Below are 9,006 nucleotides of genomic sequence, written 5' to 3'. Positions count from 1 at the left end.
TGCCTGTAGTCCCAGCTACTCAGGAGGCTGAGACAGGAGAATGGCCCGAACCCGGGAGGCGGAGCTTGCAGTGAGCTGAGATCCGGCCACTGCACTCCAGCCTGGGCGACAGAGCGAGACTCCGTCTCAAAAAAAAAAAAAAAAAAAAAAAGATTTATCAAAAAGGATTACCTAAATGTTAATAATACCACAAAAGTAGCAGAATTTCATTATGTACCACAGCATTTATGTTGACTGCAATATAAGAAATGGCCTTTTTCTGGCTGGGCGCAGTAGCTCATACCTGTAATCCCAGCATTTTGGAAGGCTGAGGCTGGTGGATCACCTGAGGTCAGGAGTTCAAGATCAGCCAGGCTAACATGGTGAAACCTGGTCTCAACTAAAAATACAAAAAAAAATTATCTGAGCATGTTGGCGGGCACCTGCAATCCAGCTACTTCGGTAGGCTGAGGCAGGAGAATCACTTGAACCTGGGAGGTAGAGGTTGCAGTGGGCCGAGATTGCGCTATTGCACTCCAGCTTGGGCGACAAGAGTGAAACTCCGGCTAAAAGAAAAAACAAAGAAATGGCTTTTTTTTTTTTTTTTTTGCCTTTAGGAAACTTACCATTAGTTGTAGAGCTGGGTGGGAACAATATTCAGTGATAGTAGTATGTGATAAATAAAGAAAAAGACTTTGTTATACGAATCATTATACCAATATGATTTAAGTTCCTCCAAATAGAAATAAGTAGGCAAAAAGGATTTTATGAGCCAGGATTAGTTTATTAGTCTGTGGGTAATGAAAGATGCCAATATATGCACTCTTTCAGTAAGAAACATTCATTTCTTGGTCATTCTACATGAATAGCATTGGTTAAGGTGCGATTGGCATGCTCCTCAGCATCAGTAAGGGACCCATGTTATGGAGACTTCATCAGTTTTTAGTGGCGTCATCTGGCATATGCCATCAAAAAAAGAATAAGATAGATAACAGGGCACAAAAGTATGTGCAGGACATATAAAATCATTCAGTGCTACATTTTAATTAATTGTGTAAAAATAAACAAATTTCCATTGGTCTATATATCTACAGAACAGAGACCTCAGAAGTAATGTCACACATCTACAACCACCTGATATTTGACAAACCTGACAAAAGCAATGGGGAAAGGATTCTCTGTTTAATACATGGTGTCGGGAAAACTCGCTAGCCATATGCAGAAAACTGAAACTGGACCCCTTCCTTATACCTTATACAAAACTTAACTCAAGATGAATTAAAGACTTAAACAGAAGACCTAAAACCATTAAAATCCTAGAAGAAAACCTAATACCATTCAGGACATAGGCATGAGCAAAGATTTCATGACTAAAACACCAAAAGCAATGGCAACAAAAGCCATAACTGACAAATGGGATCTAATTAAACAAAAGAGTTTCTGCACAGCAAAAGAAACTAACATCAGAGTGAACAGGCAACCTACAGAACGAGAGAACATTTTTGCAATTTATTCATCTGACAAAGGACTGATATCCAGAATCTACAAGAAACTTAAACAAATTTACAAGAAAAAAACAACCCCATCAAGAAGTGAGTGAAGGATATGGACACTTTTTTTTTTTTTTTTTTGAGACAGAGTTTTGTTCTTGTTGCCCAGGCTGGAGTGCAGTGGCACGATCTTGGCTCACTGCAACCTCTGCCTCCCGGGTTCAAGCAATTCTCCTGTCTCAGCCTCCCAAGTAGCTGGGATTACAGGCATGCGCCATCATGCCTGACTAGTTTTGTATTTTTAGTAGAGATGGCGTTTCTCCATGTTGGTCAGGCTGGTTTCGAACTCCCAACCTCAGGTGATCCATCCACCTGGGCCTCCCAGAGTACTGGGATATAGGCATGAGCTACCACGCCCGGCCATGAACAGACACTTCTTAAAAGAAGATATTTATGCAGCCAACAAATACTTGAAAAAAAAAGCTCATCATCACTGGTCATTGGAGAAATGCAAATCAAAACCACAATGATATCTCACTCCAGTTAGAATGGCGATCATTAAAAAGTCAGGAAACAACAGATGCTGGAGATAATGTGGAGAAATAGGAACACTTTTACACTGTTGGTGGGAGTGTAAATTGGTTTGGCCATTGTGGAAGATAGTGTGGCGATTCCTCAAGTATCTAGAACTAGAAATACCATTTGGCCCAGCAATCCCACTACTGGGTATATACTCAAAGGATTATAAATCATTCTACTATAAAGACACATGAACACGTATGTTTATTGCAGCATTATTCACAATAGCAAAGACTTGGAACCAACCCAAATGTCCATCAATGATAGACTGGATAAATAAAATGTGGCACATATACACCATGGAATACTATGCAGCTACAAAAAGGATGAGTTCATGTCCTTTGCAGGGACATGGATAAAGCTGGAAACCATCATTCTCAGCAAACTAACACAGGAACAAAAAACCAAACACTACATGTTCTCACTCATAAGTGGGAGTTGAACAATGAGAGCACATGGACACTGGGAGGGGAACATCACACACCGGGGCCTTCGGGGGGTGGGGGACTAGGGAAGGGATAGCATTAGGAGAAATATCTAATGTAGATGACAGGTTAATGGGTGTAGCAAACCACCATGGCACGTGTATACCTATGTAACAAACCTGCACGTTCTGCACATGCATCCCAGAATTTAAAGAGTGTGTGTGTGTGTGTGTGTGTGTGTGTGTATGCACATACTTTCCTTCAAATAAGTAAGGAAAGCTGGATAAATTATGGAGGCTTGAGTATAACTTAGCAAAAGGGAGTTGAACAGCACAATCTTTTAACTTCTGTGTTCTCACCTGCCTCCTAATTGCTGGGTAACATGATACCAACAATTTTATCTCTATTAGGTAAAATTGGTTTTACCTCTATTAGGCTCTGGGATTCTTCTTCACCTCAACAGTCTAGATTAGGAGCAAAATGTGGTAATTAATTGATGAACTCTTAAGATTCAATGACATATTGAGAAAATTTTTCAGTAGGCTCATACTAAAAATCCATTTATTTATTTATTTGAGACGGAGTCTCACTCTGTTGCCCAGGCTGTGGTGTCTCACACTGTTGCCCAGTGCAGTAGTGTGATCTAGGCTCACTTCAATCTCTGCCTCCCAGGTTCAAGTGACTCTGCTGCCTCAGCCTCCAGAATAGCTGGGACTACAGGCCTGCGCCACCATGCCCAGCAAATTTTTGTGTTTTTAGTAGACATAGGGTTTCACCATGTTGGCCAGGCTGGTCTCTAACTCCTGACCTCAAGTGATCTGACTGCCTCAGCCTCCCAAAGTGCTGGGATTACAGGCCTGAGTTACCACGCCTGGCAAAATCCTTTTATTTATAAAAATAATTTTATTTTTCCCATTCAGAATGACAGCTGCTAATTATACAAGAGGGGTGCAGGGAAGTACTGAAAAGAGAAAGGCATGGTCCCTGACAAAGGCTCCACCCCTGGGGCCTGGGCCCACAGACCTAGGTGAGGACAGGAATTTCTGTTTTTGTGTCCACGTGTTGCATTTTCCAAGACCACTCTGGCCTGTCGCACCCCCATCCTGTGCCTGTAGTGGGAAGAAACAAAAGCAACTGGACGTCAACAGTAGCATATTGCTAGAAGAACACACCAACAGGCACCAGCACATGGTGGAAGGCCAGCGACCGACGGAAGTATGCAGAGATTGGTCGGGGCTGTCAGAGGACAGCCTGGCTGCTGGGCGGCCCAACTTCAGGGGAAATCCACCTTCCTATTCCATCTCCCTTCTGTCCTCTTCATCCACCTCGCTGAGAGCTACTACCACTCAATAAAAAACCTTGCACTCATTCTCCAAGCCCATATGTGATCCAATTTTTCTGATACATTAAGGCAAGGACCTGGGATACAGAAAGCCCTCTGTCCTTGCGATAAGGCAGAGGGTCTGAGCAGATAAACACAAGCCACCTGCAGACAGCAAAGAGGAAAACTCCTCCAATACTTTTATATTTTTCTAAGTGTCTATTACCCTGAATATTCTGACAGCTTTTGTCACTTTCTAGTGCCTTCAGGTTTACTTGATTTTCACATTTTGTCCAAGGTTTCTAATGTTGATTTATGGGTGAGGACATGCAGTTTTGTTAGAAAGAGGACAGTGTGTGCATGTGCCTTTATAGTAGCATGATTTATAATCTTTTGGGCACATACCCAGTAATGGGATCGCTGGGCCAAATGTGGCACATATACACCATGGAATACTATGCAGCCATAAAAAAGGATGAGTTCATGTCCTTTGCAGGGACATGGATGAAGCTGGAAACTATCATTCTCAGCAAACTATCACAAGGACAGAAAACCAAACACCGCATGTTCTCACTCATAGGTGGGAATTGAACAAGAGAACACTTGGACACAGGGCAGGGAACATCACACTCTGAGGTCTGTGGTGGGGTGGGGAGCTGGAGGAGGGATAGCATTAGGAGATATACCTAATGTAAATGACGAGTTAATGGGTGCAGCAAACCAACAAGGCACATGTATATGTATGTAACAAACCTGCACGTTGTGCATATGTATCCTAGAACTTAAAGTATATTAAAAAAAAAAGAGTACAGTGTAACACACATCGACGGGGACCCACACGAGCTGTAAACACTCACCCCTAGAGGCTGCTTTGGGGTTGGAGTCCCACAACCTGCCCATCTATATTCTCCCCTAGAAGTTTGAGCAGCGGGGCACTGAAGTGAGCCACTCCCCATCACGTGCCCTGTGAGGGGGACAAGGGAACTTTTCTCATTTCACTAATAACTCATTTTGTCAGCCCAAATTTGTAGAGCTTTATAACTGAGTGTTTTCCCCATCAGATTGCATTTCAAGATGCTAGGTGCCAAGTTGTTCTGAATCATTATTCTACATGATTAGAGCTTAGGTATAAGATAACTTTAACTAATAATTATAGAATTGCGTGGAAATTCTAAGTACTCAGGTAGAGTACTGTATATTCTAAGCTGTAGAATGTATAACTGTAATTCATATTCTTTTAATTCAAATATTCTTGCTGTAGTAAACTGCACTAAGAATAAAACTGTAGTGACTGAGTGCCTAGCTGGTACAGACCCCAGAACATACTGAAACATTATCATCCCCAGGGTTTATTGTTTTGTACACTCCTGTTCTGGATTCTGTATAATCCTCTGAAGGTTTTTTTTTTTTTTTTCCAGATAGTTAATTTGATTGAAATTAAATTCTTAATTTTTCCCTGCTACATACAGCAGCTGAAATCTTTTTGTAGTTCCTATAGCCTATTCTGGGCTGCTTCACATCTGTCTCAAATATGTGTACTTTAGAGATTTGATCAGAGTTTATACATACAATTTGGTATTTATTCCTCTACATCTCTTCTTTACAGGTACTTTACCATCATTTTCTAGTTGCTATGGCAGGCACAAATCATTCTTGCTTTTCTTTTTTTTTTGAAACGGAGTCTCGCTCTGTCGCCCAGGCTGAAGTGCAGCGGCACGATCTCAGCTCACTGCAACCTCCGGCTTCTGGGTTCAAGCGATTCTCCTGTCTCAGCCTCCTGACTAGCTGGGACTACAAGAGCCCACCACCATGCCCAGTTAATTTCTGTGTTTTCATTAGAGATGGGGTTTCACCATATTGGCCTGGTTGGTCTTGAAATCCTGACCTTGTCATCTGCCCACCTCAGCCTCCCAAAGCGCTGGGATTAGAAGCGTGAGCCACTGCGTCTGGTTCATTTTTGTTTTTCAAAGCAACAAGTATGTATATTGTTAACTGAGTTTTTAGTATTCTACCCAGTAACAACTGAGGTCTGCCTTCAAGTGAAAAGTCACAGAAACAGGAAACTCCCCCAGTACTGTTGCCTTTTTCTAAATGTCTATTACCCTGAATATTCTGATTGCTTGTCACTTTCGAGTGCCTTCAGGTTTACTTGATTTTTACATTTTGTTCAAGGTTTCTAACGTTGGATCTGTGGGTGAGGGTATGCAGTTTTATTAGAATATATACCTTCATTAACGGAGATAGAACCTCAGTTTTGCTCACTCTAGACAATCTTTAACTGTATGTTAAATTGCTTGATTTTAGGCTTTCTTTCTCTACCAAACTGCCGGAGTTTTTTTTTCAGTTGTGGTCGTAACATTTTGCACTGCCACATAATTCAGAAAGAAAATAATGGTGATGTTGGAGTCTGGTGGTTAATACAAAGATATTATTAAGATTAGATATATGTTTAGGCATATTATGAGATGTAATTTATGTATCTTATTGATACTGAAGAGGATCAAGGAGCTCAGAACATAATGATTACCTTGTGACAAGTATAGCATCAAGTAGGAGGATTGGTTGCAATGTCCAAAGAAAAAAATCAAAGAGATCCCTTTTCCAAAGAGCTCTCCTCTGCCCAATGCTTATTTCATCCCATCCCTCCAACACATCCTATAAACATTATTTTACTTTTCTCTCTCTTTTAATCTTAGAACTGGCTCTTCAACAGGACATCTTCTCTTTAGCCCCTAAGTGTTGCGGGAAGTCAGGGACCCCGAACGGAGGGACCGGCTGAAGCCATGGCAGAAGAACACAAATTGTGAAGATTTCATGGACATTGATTAGTTCCCCAAATTAATACTTTTATAATTTCTCATGCCTGTCTTTATGGCAATCTCTAAACATAAATTGTGAAGATTTCATGGACACTTATCACTTCCCCAATCAATACCCTTGTGATTTCCTATGCCTGTCTTTACTTTAATCTCTTAATCCCGTCATCTTCTTTGGAAGCTGAGGAGGATGAATGTCGCTTCAGGACCCTGTGATGATTGTGTCAACTGCACAAATTGTTTGTAGAGCATGCGCGTTTGAACAATATGAAATCTGGGCATCTTGAGAAAAGAACAGGATAACAGCGATGTTCAGGGGAACAAGGGAGGTAACTTTGAACTGGCCGCCAGTGAGCCAGACGGAACAGAGCCATAGTTCTCCTTTTTCAAAAGCACATAGGAGAAACATCGCTGAATTCTTTTTCTCAGCAAGGAACATCCCTGAGAGAGAGAATGCGCCCATAGGGTAGGCCTATGAATGGCCCCCTCAAAGCGTGCTGTCTTTTATGGTCGAAGCCATGAAATAAGACCCGGTCTCCTGTAGCACTTCCAGGCTTATTAGGATAAGGAAATTCCCGCCTAATAAATTTTGGTCAGACAGGGTGTCTGCTCTCAAACTCTGTTTCCTGATAAGATGTTATCAACAACAATGCGTGCCCAAAACTTCACTAGCAATTTTAACTTCGCCTCATCTGGTGGTCCTGTGATCTCACCCTGACTCCACTTGCTTTGTGATATTTTATTACCTTGTGAAGTATGTGATCTCTGTGACCCACACTCTATTCGTGCACTCCCTCACCTTTTGTAAATCGCTAATAAAAACTTGCTGGTTTTACCGCTCGGAGAACATCATGGATCCTGCCGACATGTGATGTCTCCCCCAGACACCCAGCTTTAAATTTCTCTCTCTTGTGCTCTTTCCCTTTATTTCTCAAACCAGCTGAGACACTTGGGACATAGAAAAGAACCCACGTTAAACATCGGGAGCGGGTTCTCCTGATACCTCTGCCCAACCCTTATTCCATTCCATCCCTCCAACACATCCTATAAACATTATTTTACTTTTCTCTCTCTTTTAATCTTAGAGCTGGCTCTTCATCAGGACACCTTCTCTTTAGCCCCCAAGAACTCTCATTCTTTCTGCTTCTTCGTATTTGTCCTCCCACTGGTTTCTGCTTGAGGCCTGCTCCCATTCTTTACTCAGTGTCCTGCAGAACAGTCTTCAAGCAATCCCTGTTTTTTAACAACCTCTTCTTTTCTTTCGCTTCTCCCCAAATTGTACCAAAATTCCAACCAGATATGCCTAATTAATGGCCCAGCATAGCTGAGGTCTCAGCATAGAAGATGACATAATTGTTACTCAGAGGTTCAGAAGTGATGGGGAAGGAACATCCTAGAACTGATACATAGGCAGAGAGAAAATCCACAGTTGATGTCCATTAGCCTTTTTGAGCACAGGTTGCCTTCTCCAGTCTTTTACTGAGAAGACGGAGTGTAGCTCAGAGCAATTCATAAGCTTCACATTCTTTTCAGCTGAGAGATTCATTACTAGGGCCAGGAACATCTGTTTTTAAAAAAAAATCCTTCGGTGTGCAGATCTTTTCTGTTGTGTATACAAATTCAGGTCGTTATTGTTGTGTAACTGGGTACTTCATCCTGAGCTGTGGGACTTGGCTTTTCAGGAAATGAAAAGGCATTAATGTCCCTGGAGAATCACTTGTCAACAATTCAAGGTCGTTCAGACTGTTCTCAGTGAGTGAAAGCCTCAATCTTCATAGCATTGGGTGACAGGAAAGCAGAGGTCAAAGGGAAAATTTATAGCGTCAACCTCCTCAGTTTCCCTGGATGGTGCTGAGGTAGAGGTGTGCGCACACACACACAGTTACTGAAAATATTCACCTTGGAATCCCTTCTCTGACTAAAGTTACCATAAAGATAGAGACCTTAAAATTTCTGTGACCAAGCAGGGTCAAGAGCAGAGACTATTTGATGAGGCAGCCCATTAAAACAAAACAAAACACTTCAGCTCAAAACTTGGGAAAGAGTTGGAAATAAAAATGCCAATAGACATAGGGATCCTACCATGCCCTTCATAAACATCTGCTGCAAAAATAATTCTCCTCACTGAACAAGGAGAACAAGTATTTTCTTGTCATTTATGAAAATTACCATGCCCTTTTACCTTAATGAAAAGAGTGAGGCTAACCTGGGCTCACAATTCACTTATCAATACCATTGTTGAGAAATGCCACATGCACTTCTGGCTTTATCTGCATCACTGTGCAAAATACATTTTTACAACCTGGCAAACAGGAAAGATTTACAATGAAATTAGAGTACTCAGAAATACTTAATTTAAGACTAAGCAGCTATGAAGCTAAAAACAAATATTTTTT

This window comes from Macaca nemestrina, chromosome 12 (genome assembly GCF_043159975.1).
Source record: "Macaca nemestrina isolate mMacNem1 chromosome 12, mMacNem.hap1, whole genome shotgun sequence".
NCBI classification, from domain to species: Eukaryota; Metazoa; Chordata; class Mammalia; order Primates; family Cercopithecidae; genus Macaca; species Macaca nemestrina.
Note: the sequence above shows the minus strand (reverse complement) of the source record.